The 13,990-nt window shown below is 41.2% G+C and overlaps 1 protein-coding gene and 1 pseudogene across 6 annotated transcripts in view; both read right to left on the bottom strand.

Moving 5' to 3' along the window:
* FGD4 (FYVE, RhoGEF and PH domain containing 4) overlaps positions 1-13,990 on the bottom strand; it is a 231,223-nt gene that overhangs the window by 201,166 nt on the left and 16,067 nt on the right. The gene's annotated exons all lie outside the window — the stretch shown is intronic.
* LOC132225642 (keratin, type I cytoskeletal 19-like) lies at positions 11,141-13,898 on the bottom strand (annotated as a pseudogene).

Here is a 13,990-nt window from a genome sequence, read left to right as displayed (position 1 = left end):
TATTTTAGTTCTGAGAACAAAACATGCTAAAGGTTATAAATAAGTCCATTTCATTAAAAATATGCAAAGGGCTTTTAAAAAATCTTTATGCTGGGCTGGCGTGGTTGTGCATTGATCTATGAACCAGGAGGTCACGGTTTGATTCCCAGTCAGGCACAAGCCCAGGATGGGGGCTCAATCTCAGTGTGAAGTGTCCTGGAAGCAGCCAATTGGTGATTCTCTCTCATCATTGATGTTTCTATATCTCTCTCCCTTCCCCTCTGAAATAAATAAAATTATATTTAAAAAAAATCTTTATAACAAATTTATTTGGCCATATGTTGATAATTCTCAAAGCTGAGTGATAGAGCTAGAGGTCATATTCTCCTCTATATTGCATTAAGTTTGAAATTTTCCATAAGAAGTTAAATAAAATTGTTTATTTGGTGCATTCTTTTTTTTTTAAATATATTTTATTGATTTTTTACAGAGAGGAAGGGAGAGGAATAGAGAGTTGGAAACATCGATGAGAGAGAAACATCGATCAGCTGCCTCCTGCACACTCCCCACTGGGGAGGTGCCCACAACCAAGGTACATGCCCTTGACCTGAATCGAACCTGGGACCCCTGAGTCCGCAGGCTGACGCTTTATCCACTGAGACAAACCGGTTAGGGCTATTTGGTGCATTCTTTACCATAAAATGTTACATTGCTTTTGGCTATTAAGAGTCACATGTTTCCATAGGACAACATGGACTGGAATGCAAAGCAAGGAGAATGCACAAATGAAATTATGCACCCACCATGTGATCACTGGAGCTCTCTACTTTTTGCTTCAGGATCTCAACCTCCAAAGAATAGTAAACATAACCAATCCAGCCAGTTGTATTACTTTGCAGTGTGACTATACCTCACAAACTGATACACCTGCACATGTATTGATAACTTCTTCAGCAGTTTCCCACTTTTGATTCACCAAAATTCCATCCTTAGACAACTGAAGGCATTTACTTGCTTTTGGATTCAATGTTATCTGCCCAACCACAGGTGCAACAGTGATCTCAAGATTAAAAACAGAAAGGGATGGGAATAGTGTCTGGTATGTATGAAGACTGAATTCCACAAGAAGTTCCATGTACCACAGGCAGCGATATCAAATGCTTTTCCTATAAAACTATTCCCCAAATCACTAAGAAAAAAAAAAATAGTGGAATAGGATGGCTTCCCAGAAATGTTATGTCAAGACAGACTTAAGAATAGACAATATAAAGAAGAACGAATTTAAATGAACTTTAAAGTCAGCATGCTTTTCAATCAATTAGAACTTTAGAGATCAAAAGCGGTTCAGACTGCCGACTTTTACACAGCTTCCTCCAAAATACATAAGTGCACATAAAAAAGGAACATCCAGGAAACTCCATTCTCCAATGAACTGGCTTGTTTGAGAAGAAAAATGTCCAAAGGATGTAGCTCAGGAAGGTAAGAAATCCTGTGGTCGCTATCATTACAGCAGCATGACCTCAATCAGTAACTTCCTCCTCATACCCGTGTGAAAGAAAACAAGAACAGACCTCTTTCTAAGGAATAACACGAATACCAAAGGAAATTAAAACACCCATGGTAATGTCTTTATATAATTTTAAAATCAGAAAAGTCACAAAATTGTGCAATATTCTAATTTACATTGCAATGGAAATGAGAATTATAGGTAGATTTTAGGTGGAATTTTAAAGCCACTTCTTATCTCTTTGCATTTTATGCTGCTATACAAACATATGGCTTTACTATGTATGCCTAAAATACATCATCATATATAACATTTATGGAACATACCACAAACTGTCCAATAATAGATATATTTAAGTATTGATATGAGAATCAAAATATCCACATGTAAAATATATTCGTTGCTATTGTAAAAGATACCTGGTTAGATGCGGGGTGGTGTGGGGGAGTCTAACAACAAAAAAAGCAATTTAAATTGAGAGAGGACAGGAAAGCTATCAGTTATCCCTTCACAAAACTTTACCCAAAGTATAAATGAAGTAAACCAGTCCTTTCATACTTGCCACACTCAAAACTAGAACCAAACTCAGCCTGAGTCAGGAGGGTGTCTGCATGTGGGGTCAGCCCAGCACAGTAGGTATCAGAACCCAAGTGGTGTGAGGACACCTGCACAGAGGGAGAGGCGGCAGCAACAATGGGAGATTAGTTACGTACAGAAGGATTGACGAAATAAATACAGGGGTGGGGGTGGGCAAAAGTAGGTTTACAGTCCTGGCCAGGTTGCATCATACCATGCACCAAAAGGCTAAGGGTTTGATTCCTGGGCAGGAGACATACCTAGGTTGTGGATTCGATCCCCTGGTTGGGGTGCATACGGGAGGCAACAGATTACATTGATGTTGCTCTCTCTCTCTCCCTACCTCTCTTTCTAAAAATCAATAAAAAAACATATCCTCGGGTGAAGATTTTTTTAAAAAGTAGGTTTACAGTTGTGAGTACACGAAGTCTGCACAGAGTTAATAAAACTATTGTAATAATCATAACCTGCATTTTCCATATGAACAACTGTAAACCTACTTTTGCCTACCCCTGAATATTAAGGATAATAGAAGTCAGGTTTCTCACTTTCAGGAAAGGAAGTTGCAAATATGGCAAGGGCAAAAATTGGAATGCTGTGGTATCAGATTAGAACTGGATATATCGGTATGAAAGACTCATGATTTAGATACATAAACAAAGTGTAAGTGTGTATAGATACATATGTGTTACTGGAGAGCCAGCCAAGTCAAAGGGAGGTGGCTCTTCCCTCCTTGACTCTTGTCAGCTATCGAGAAAGAATTCAGATGACTGATAGAAAGCAGTGTTGAAACAAAGCAAGCGACTGCCATCTGACCCAGTTATCCCACTTCTAGGAATATATCCTAAGAAACCCAAAACACCAATCAGAAAGAATGCATGCACCCCTATGTTCATAGCAGTGCGATTTACAGTAGCTAAGGTCTGGAAACAGCTCAAGTGCCCATCAGCAGATGAGTGGATAAAAAAGCTGTGGTACATTTATAACATGGAATACTATGCAGCAGTAAAAAAAAAAAAAAAAAAAAGGATCTCTTACCCTTTGAGACAGCATAGAGGGACCTAAAGAGTATTATGCTAAGTGAAATAAGCCAGAGAAAGACAAGTATCACATGATCTCACTCATATGTGGAATCTAATGAACAAAATAGATCCAGAGACATAGGAGCATGGAACAGATTGTCAAATCTCAGAGGAAAGGCTAGGGTAGTTGAGTGGTGTTAAGAGATCAACTAAAGAACTTGTATGCATATACACATAACCCATGACACAGACAATAGGGTGGCAAAGGCCTGGGGTAGAGGGTAGGGTCTGGCTAGAAGGGGGTTAATGGGGGAGACATATGTAATACTTTCAACAATAAAGAAAGCAAAACAAACAAATTTATTAATAATACACTTGGCATAAAGCACAAGTGGACAACTCAGTTTATCTGGGTGTCCCACCTGGTGGGGGTTCAAAGATTTTATGCTTTTCCCCACTATAGGTTTCAAGGTCACCCTTTGACATTGTTGGGCTTTTCCCAGAGTTTATGAGAACATCTGGTGATTTTATCTTGGCAAGTCCCAAGACTGCTGACTTCTTTGTTCAGTGGGTGAGATAAATTCCCTCCCTCACCCTTCCCCTCCTCCTGCCCTAACAGCCCTCTTTCTTGCCTAACATCCCCCCTTCTCAAGTGATACCATCAAATGCTTTTGGGGTCTTGTTATTTGTCCCTCGGGCTTCATTTGACCCAACTCTAAAGCCCGCCTTCAGGGCCCCAGTCAGGGCCTCTTCCCCTGTGGACTCTTCCTTGTTGCCCCCACTGCAGGTCTTTAGCAACCCTGTACATGCTGGGAACAACACTTCCCAGCTTGTGTCACAAGCATTGATGTCTCTCCTGAGGGCAGGAGCAGGCCTCACACCACCTAGGCCAGAGAGTGCATGTGGACACACTGCCCATAGACATGGTTTGCTTGATCCACAAAACATCTTAACATTTTTTTCATCAGTTGTAACCACTGAGAAATTTTACAATGAATTCCAGTCTTTAGGCTTCTCTAGAAAAACTGGAAGTTACACAGGCAGGAGGTCCTTACCAGAGCTATTTTGAATCTGTTTTTAACCAAGAAATGTGAGACTCTTGGAAATAATATGTTTCTTATTCACAACTCATAGTATCAATGTATGCCTCATTCTCAAAAATGATTGCTTACATGGGATGTGTAAGTTCAGTCCCAAAAAACCAATGCATTAAGACCTACTGAGGAAATGTAAAGAATACATTTTCTGACTGCCTATTTCAGCACCCACAGAAACAGCAGATTTTTTTTCAATTATAGTTGACATTCAATATTATATTAGTTTCAGGTGTAGAGAATAGTGGTTAGACATTTAGATAACTTACAAAGTGATCCCCCATAAGTCTGGCACCATACATGGCTATTACAATATTATTGACTTATTCCCTATGCTGCACTTCACATCCCTGTGACGATTTTGTAACTGCCAATCTGTAGTTCTTAATCCCTTCACCTTTTTCACCCAGACCCCTAGTACCCTTCCAGCAGCCATCAGTTTGTTCTCTGTATCTATGAGTCCAGAAACAACAGATTTTATTCAATAATTCTACCATGAGTTGTTTCCTGCAGTCCTACCCATATAAGAAGCCACTGTACTCGAGGCAAATCCAGTTTGCAACCTAATCATTCCTAAGCAATGGTCAGAGGGTAAGAATTATGTAAGCCAAAGTCACATTTCCTAAATCCCTATTTTACACCACAGAAATAGCAAAAGAAAATGAAAAAAAAAGAGAGAGAGAAAATCTTGATATAGGCCTTTTCAGTATTAACTTACTTTCAAAGAGCCATATTATGAATATTGCACGTCTCATTATGGCAAGTGCGAGCCTTCCTATCTTTCAAAGGACCTTTGAGCCATCTTCACACTTCATTGGCCGCATATTTTTTCAAGGCCAATTTACAAACACACACAAAAGTCTTCAAATGTTAGATTTGCATGGGAACCTACCCATCAATGACCCTTCTATCTCAATTTGCTAATAAGCTTTTGTGATATTCCAGTAAGTCAACCAAATCTATTTACATTATCAATCACCATTTCAAATATATGTCACACAATTTGGTAGAAAGCATTTAAACCGTTATAAATTTAGGACAGAGTACCGTAAAAGTTGCCCAAAACTTTCTGCTGAATTCAGAAGGAATGCTAACCATTCTGTTTGATCCTCACCTCAGGTCTTACCTTGATACAATTAAGCACTTTTGAAGAGAGAAAATACCTCTGTCAAAAATATTTGCCTAACTTGAAGTTCTATCGAACTATATAGAAACAATCCAATGTTTTTCCATCTCAGAAACCAGCCTGCCTGTTTAAATGGGGAAATTGTATAGTATCTGAACTATATCTCAATAAAGCTGTTTTGTGTGGGTTTTTAAGTCAGCCTGTCAACTTTGTTTTAAACTACAGTTTATTACTTTAGTTTGGTGTTAAGCCCTTTCAAATAAGCCCTGTTCCTTTTCCAACACTGTTAGCATAATATAAAAAATTGAACTTGAAGGTTGTATCGTTAACTTTCATCCCAGCTTTTTTATGACTACCAGTACTATGTTCTCCTAGAATAAGGTTTTCCTTAGTCATAACAACAAGCAAACACTTTGAGAAATGGGACAACTTACAAAAAAGGATAGAGCTCTGAAAATACAGCTTTTGTTTGAGGGATAGCTGAGGAAGGGAATGCAATGAGCCACTGTGACCAGATCCCAGCATTGCCAGTTCAATGGACTTTGCTTAACTAGGAAGGACAGAGGAATTCACCATAAAACATACCATAAACCAGATGGCTACTAGCCAGCTGCTCATAAATTAGAAAATTCCTTTAGGATCCAAAGAACTGATCCAGAGGTTTCATTTATGCTACTGGCAGTAGGCAGAGACAATAGTTGGAGATATGTCTGGGTGATTTACACCTTTATCTTACCAAAAAGCAACAGTTTCAAGTACATTCACTCTCCTCTCTGTCCTTAGAAATAAATTTTAAAATAATCTACCTAGACTAACAGGCTACTTCCATAACCAGGAAGCCAGGTGCACACACCCAAAGAATAAAGGAATGAGAGTAGAGTTTAGACATGATTTCTCACACAGGCAAGGAGCACTCTATGTTGACTTTCAAGAAATCTTTGGCAATGCCTGGAACTACTGGTATTTAGGGAGGAGAGGTTAGGGCACTGCTGAACATCCTACAGCTAATACATTTACATCCTTTAATTTTTCATGACTCAGATTCTATTTTTTTAAAAATAGGATTCCTTTAAATAAGTTTCCTTGGTACTTTTGAGAAACGATTCAATTGAAAAGTACTTTTAACTATAACTAAAAATGTATCTGTTTTATGTAACAGGTATCCTTTCATTATAACTAGCTATTCACATCACTTTTAATTTTTTTTAAGACAAAGTTACATTTAAAAAAATCTCTATCATGGGTAGGGTGCAAGGGGAGAAAACCTTCAGTAAAGCAAAGGGATTAGCTATCTGATATGTTTAACCTGAACTACATAACTTGAGCCTTTCCCTTTCTTTTCTAAGTTTCCTCACACACTCCAACTCTTTTCATTAATACTACATTCTAAAACTTTCTGTCTACACTTTTAAAACGGAAGAGAACCTTAAACCTTGGTAATTTACTCTGACTGTGTTAGTTTGCATTAGATCTTGCTTAGCCACAAAAAAGTTAGTTACCCTATAACTAAAAAGTGAGGCTCAGGTGAGCAGTAATAGTTTGAATACTTTATAGCTGGAATATTTAAAATAGTTTCCCCTCTTCCTGGTAAATTCACATACATGAAAATAATTTTAATTATTAGGCTAAATTCATTTCTTAGCTACTGTGAAACGGTCTGGCCTTTATGAAGAAGAAAGCTTTAATCACACTGTAGTCTTCAGGAAGGTCATTTCATTTATGTGAATTAGTATTTTTATGCATCTGGGCCCACTCTGGGTTCTTTATGGGTGTAATTAACTTACTCGCCTTCTCAGTGCCTTATGCTAGGAAAATGGGAACAACTTGAAACTGTTGAAGATAACTGACATGTAGAATATGATTAACTTGTGAACAGGGTTCAAATTTATGCTAATTCAAAAATCTACACACTGTGACAAGGCACCACATGGTGCTTTGACAGAATTTTGTCTGTGTACTGCATATAAGTCATGGAGTAGCAAATAAGATTTTTAAAAAACAAATATAATGGTGAATGACAGAAAATTTTTGTTCTGAGGAGAGCAGCTTCACTTCTTGAAAGTGTGGTAAACGTGGTTAAGAGACCCGGCTCAGAATCAGTCAGGCCTGGGTTAAAATCCTGCCTCTACGACTTTACAGCTTGGGGCGAGTCGAGTCTCCTGACTTCCCTAAGGCGGTTTCTTTATAAAATCAGGATAATGGAAGTATGTGGTAAGGTTCTGAAGGATTAAGTAATGCATGTAAAGCTTGGTACATTTACATATTCAGTACTCAGTAATGCTAGCGACAAATGTTATTTACACACACACACACACACACACACATGCACACACACGGCGTTTGTGTGTATTTTAACTGGTAATTGGAATTGACCTGAGCCCTTTTGAAGATAGATAATAAAACTAATGTACCAAAACTTCTAGACAGATGCCTGTGTACTCATTTGAGTAGAACCAGCAATTTTCACAATCTCAGATGTTTGCATTTGCTCCAAAAACCGTGTAAAGAGAACTTAAAATTATTTTTTTTAATTTTTCAATAACAGTCTACATTCAGTATTATTTTGTATTAGTTTCAGGTGTGTAGCATACTGGTCAGACAATCACCTACTTTACAAAACATTCCCTCTGATAGTTCCAGTACTCACCGTGCAACATACATAGCTATTACAATATTGTTGACTATATTCTCTATGCTGTACTTTATTATTATTTTTAAATATGTTTTTATTGATTTTAGAGAGAGAGGAAGGGACAGTGAGGAAAATCAATTGGCTGCCCCCTGCATGTCCCCTCCTGGGGATCAAGCCCACAACACGGGCATGTGACCTGATGGGGAATTGAACCCTGACCTCTGGTGCACCGGATTACGCTCATCAGACTGAGCCATGCCAGCCCACCAGGCCCCTATGCTGTACTTTATATCACCCTGACTATTCTGTAACTACAAATCTACATTTCTCAGTGCCTTAACCTTTATCAGCCAGTCTCACAACACCCCACCTCCCTGGCAACCATCAGTCTCTTCTCTGTATCTTTGAGTCTATTTCTGTTTTGTTCATTTATATTGTTCTTTAGATTCCACATATGAAATTATATGGTATTTTTCTTTTTTTTGACTGACTTATTTCACTTAGCATAATACGCTCTAAATTCATCCATGGCAAAATGAACTTATATTAATATGTTGTATAAATTCCCTGTTAGCCTTTTGGACATTTTGTACGTGACTAGTGTCTTTATTTTCAGAAAAAGTGAAATAACTTTTTACTCTTTTGGATGTTTTGCATTTCACCAGGCCTCTTCATTTTCAACAAAAGTGAGATATCTTTTCTAGACACATAATTCTACTGTTGCACATCATTTCACTGTATCATCTACATATCACATACATGTTCCTTTCCATTGTGAAAATGACTTTTTTCAGGGTGTTATTGCTCTCCAGTGATGCAGGTAGGACTATGCAGTAGTGGTCCTTGGGGCGTTTCTTCTCATCTTGGAAGACATTAAATTCTCACTTGCTTTATAGATATGGCTTGGAAACACATAACATCTAATAACATTGGGGTAACAGTAGTAACCATTAGGACATCAGACCAAGTTGAAAAAGAAAAAAGTTATCTACTCTTAAAATAATGTTGAAAACTCTGTACTTTACTCATGTTAGCCTTCACTTAGCAAATTCCTTAAGCTTCCTTTTAATTTTTCCATTGCTCACAGCAGATAAACAGCCAAAGATTAGGAAAGAAATTAGAGGGGCTCTGGAGGGAAGGAGTTACAAGAGTGTGTAGCTTTTAGATATTAACAGGAATTGTCTAACAACCTGACATGATAAATAGAAAAAAATATGACATCACCCATTTCAGTAATGAACATTTACAAGTACATCCTTGTCATAAAAAATATTTATGCCCTGGCAGTGTGCCTCAGTGGTTGAGTGTCGACCTATTGAACCAGGAGGTCACAGTTCAATTCCCAATCACAGCACATACCCGAGTTGAGGGCTCAATCCCCAGTAGGGGGCATGCAGGAAGCAACCAATTGATGATTCTCTCTCATCACTGATGTGTCTATCTTTCTCTCCCTCTTCCTTCTTCTCTCTAAAATAGAAACATTAAAAAAAAAAAAAAAAGATAAAGGGTCTTAAAGTTCTCTACCAATGAAAGTGATTGGTAAACAAAGGATTTTCTTTAACTATTGACACTAATTATGATGGTTAAGATGACCATCAACAAGATTGGTTAGTATAGGCTTTCTCAGGTTGGCACTATTAACATTTTGGGCTGGATAATTCTTTGTTGTGGAGGCTGTTCTGTGCATTGTAGGATGTTTAGCAGCACCAAACCTCTCCTCCTCTCTAGATACCAGTAGCTCCAGACATTGCCAAATATTCCTTAAGAGTCATGCCCAGGCTGAGAACCACTGGTTTTGTTAAGTGTATTTAAATTACTTACCGGACTGGCATAAAATATGCACGTTGAAAATGTAGCATTCAACATAGGATTTCATTCACTCACTCGGAGTTTCACAAATACCTAATATGAGCCAGGAACTCTTCTGGGTGTTGAAGAAATAGTGGGGAATAAGACAGGTATAGTCCTGCTCTCATGACACTAACATAAAGGTTCATCTGCGTGTTAAAGTGATTCAACAAATCACTACAAGAGGTGATGAAGGGTCTCTGTATACACAGCTCTCAACTTGGTGAACTTGGTGAACTGAAGGCCTCATGCCAACTCATTTCTCTATTCTTAAATAAGTTTGATCCCACGCTCTGCCTCCACCTGTTCCTGTCAAGATAGCAGCCCACGGTGACCCAGTTGCTGTAGCCACCAGTGCAAAGGGCCAGGCCTGCCACTCTTCTTCTAAGGCCTGTGCAATGCTCACTTTCACCACCCACCACAATCACCTTCCTCCCTGTCCCCGAGACCAGCTGTCCAGACCAAGTTCTCAGGCCTAGAGTCCTGTGGCCTAAGCCCGGCAGTCTCCACACTGGGAATCTTGATTGTACCCTTCCTTTGCACAAGAGAGTGCAGCAGGCAAAGCCCTGGCTCTCATGGGGTTTGGTGTACTTGGGAGTGATTGGGGTTGGGGGACAGAAAATAAGATTAAAAAATACAGAGTTAGTGCCCTAGCTGGTTTGGCTCAATGTTGGCCTGTGAACTGAAGGGTCCCAGGTTCAATTCTGTTCAAGGGCACATGCCCCGATTGTGGGCTCAATCTCCAGTCGGGGGTATGCAGGAGGCAGCTGACCAATGATTATCTCTAATCATTGATGTTTCTCTCTCTCTCTCTCTCTCCCTCCCTCCCTCTCCCATCCTTTCTGAAACCAATTTTAAAAAAAAAATTTTTTAAGAGTAAGATAGTGGTAAGTGTTATAGTGAAAAATAAAACACAAGTAAGCAGTAAAGGAGCGGGGCTTCCAATTTAAATAAGGTGGCCAGGAACGGACCTCAGTGAGAAGATGCGTTGAAGTAAAGACGTGAAGCGGATGAACTCAATACTTTTTGAACACTGAAAGTAAGGTTTCAGGTGCCTGAAATTTTGTATTAGTCAAGCCTTCCAGGTCTACAATAAAAAGTGGTGTCACTTAACACGTGAGCCAAGAGAAAATATTAGAAAAAATATAATAAAGAAAAATTCTTTTCTTTTTAAAAAATTTTATTTATCAGTTTAGAGTGAGGGAGAGAGAAACAGTGATTTGTTGTTCCACTTACTTATACATTCATCAGTTGATTCTTGTATGTGCCCTCACTAGGGATCAAACCCACAATCTTGACTCATCGGGATGACACTCTAACCAACTGAACTACCCAGCCAATGCAGAAATGATTTTTGAGCAAAAGTAAGCAGATATAAACTATTAAACATTTCCAAAAGTCCATAGCAAAGCCTTCCCCGCCCGCCCCCTTGTGCCATAAAATAACACTGACAGGTCAGAGGAAGAGCCAGAGGAAAAGGCCCCTCCCCTCTCATGCCCCTACCCAGGAGCATCCATTCCCCTGCTGGAAGGAGGAAGCCCGGAAGGCTGCTGGGCTCAGGTTGCTGTAGTAGGCATCCTGGCCCTGGAGCAGGCTGCCTTGGTGGTGATCTCCTGCTGCAGCCCCATCTTGGTGCCATGAGATTCTGGTACTCCAAGTTCTGCCACTCAGTGTCAGCACTAATGTCACACAGCTGGACTTGATACTGCTGATCAGTGCCAACTGGGCTCCAAAGCGAGCCCCCGGTTCTGCCAGTGTTTCTTCCAGGGCTGTTTTATGCTGAGCTGAGACTGCAGCTTGATCTTCAGACCAAGGAGGGTGAGGTGCAGATCAGTGACCTCTGTTTTGCTAATCTGCAGTTGTTCCGTGTGGCCAGCGACCTCCCGGCTCAGCTCCTCAGTCTGGCTGGAAGGATGGTGAAGTCTGGTTCACCAGCCAGACTGAGGAGTTTGGACAACCTCATACTGCTTCTCATGTCATTCAGGATCCTGGTTAGGTAGTGGAATCTACCTCCACACAGACCTGGCCGCCCACCTGGCCCCTCAAAGCACTGACCTCCTCCTCATGGTTCTGCTTCAGGTAGGCCAGTTCTTCCTTCAGGCCTTCAATCTGCATCTCCAGATCAGCTCTGGAAAGGGTCAGCTTGTCCAGGCTTGCCCAGGCCATTGACGTCAGCCTCCACGTTCAGGCACAGGCAGGGCCTGCTCTGTCTCAAAACTTCTTTCGGAAGTCATCCTCAGCCAGAAGGGCATTGCTGACCCACAGGATAATCTTGGAGTTCTCAATGGTGGCACCAAGAATCTTGTGCCATGGCACCTCAATGGTCTGGTAGTAGTGGTGGGCCTGGGACCCTGCTTCTGGTACCAGTTACGGATCTTCATCTCCAGGTCGCGGTTGGCTGCCTCCAGAGCTCGCACTTTCTCCAGGTAGGAGGCCAGGCGGTGGTTGAGGTTCTGCCTGGCTACCTTCTCATTGCCCACCAGAAGCCTATCGGAGCCAGCCAGGGTGCCCACATATCCACCTCCCTAGCTCCCAGACAGATGAGGACATGAAGCAAGTGGAGGACACCAATACACCATGGCCGCCCAAGCCCCCGAGGCTGCTGGGCACACAGTAGGCACCTCCAGCTCCGAAGTGCATGGTGCCACCACCCAGGCCCATGAAGGACGAGGAGGCTCATGACTGGCAATAGCTGGAGGAATGCCGGGAGCCGGTCCATGCTTGCTGTTTCAAGGGACCTGGCATATATGGCATACTGTTCTTAATATGTTTGCTCACCTTCTTGGCACTATGTGTTTTAACCAAGGTCTCTGAGAAAGGTTGTTTCCCCAGGTAGGGATTTTCCCCTGAAGTTAGGGAGGGAATAAAACCCCTCAACTAAGTGCCAGGCGGGTAATTAATCCCTTTAACTACGAACAATCATGCTTAAACTACATAATCTTTTCTCCCTGGAATGGAGATAAGAAACGCCCTAACCTTTGTAATAGAGATTGATAGGATTGAATCAACTGGTATAAATACAGTTGTAACAAGACAGAAACACTCAGAACTTAGAACAGAATCAAGAAGACAGAACCTACACAGAGCCTGGAGACAGAAGAACTTCACTGGAGAGAGCATGCTGGAGGATCCTGGAGAGGGACTGGCCTCGGAGCCTAGAGACAGAGCCTAGCGGGAGAACATGGCAAGGGATCCTGGACTGAACCTGACTACAGAGATTGGCAGGAGAACCTGACTGGAACCTGGACACTGAACCTGACTGGAGAGCCTGGACAGAACCTGGCTGGAGAACCTAGTGAGGGAACATGGCTACAGAACCTCGCTGGAGATCCGAAGCAGAACCTCTCTGGAGATCCGGGCTAGAGATCCTGGCTAGGTTGCTGATCAACTGAACGCTGTCTCCATGTCATTCCTTCTTCGCCGACTCCGTCCACACCTTTGGGGACCCCTGGACCTGCTGGGGTTGGACCCCGGCAGAGGAAGTCATAGCGAAAGAGGACTCAGAGACCCTTGTCGCAGGAACTGTGGTCAGCAGGAGTCACAAAGCCTGTTTTCTGAATGAGTCACTATAACATTTGTAGGAACTAATTGTGAGACCCAAAGCAAGGAATCAAAATAAAAATCCTCTTCCAGATGAAAAAGTATAAATTGTAGGGGGATCCAGGAATCTAGGCTAGAAATGGGCAATTAACAAAAAAATCCGGTGGAATGAATATTCTGAAAGAAGGGCAGTTAGTGCATCAGTGATGCATGCCATTACCAATTTAGTTTTCCTTAAGTTTACACAAATGAGTCACCATCAGGACTGTAAGTAAGAGAAGCACCTTTCACACCCCTGCCAGCTCATCAGGGAGCTTTCATGACATTAAATGATGACAGCTACCCACTGAAAGTGGGGGTTATGTGAGTATCTTTTAATTTTCTATTCCTGTTTTTCTACCTTCCCACTGCCCACGATGTGGTTAAAGCAAATCTCCCAGGTTAACAAAAACATACAAGTTGGTCATTCAGTCCCGAAATTGGATGTGGGCATTAGTTCTCAATGAAAATGAGCGTAAACTGGGCACCACACTGACTTCAGAACAAAGACTGCATCGTTGGCAGTTGCCTCCATGCTTCCTCCTGAATTCTTCCCTTCCCTTCTTTTCACTGTTTTCATAACCAGTGGCCTGAGTTTACCACTTTCTATAAAAGGACTATACAGGG

Source organism: Myotis daubentonii, chromosome 2, assembly GCF_963259705.1.
Source record: "Myotis daubentonii chromosome 2, mMyoDau2.1, whole genome shotgun sequence".
Classification (NCBI taxonomy): Eukaryota; Metazoa; Chordata; class Mammalia; order Chiroptera; family Vespertilionidae; genus Myotis; species Myotis daubentonii.
The sequence above is the reverse complement of the archived record's forward strand: the minus strand, read 5'-3'. Positions and strand labels throughout refer to the sequence as shown.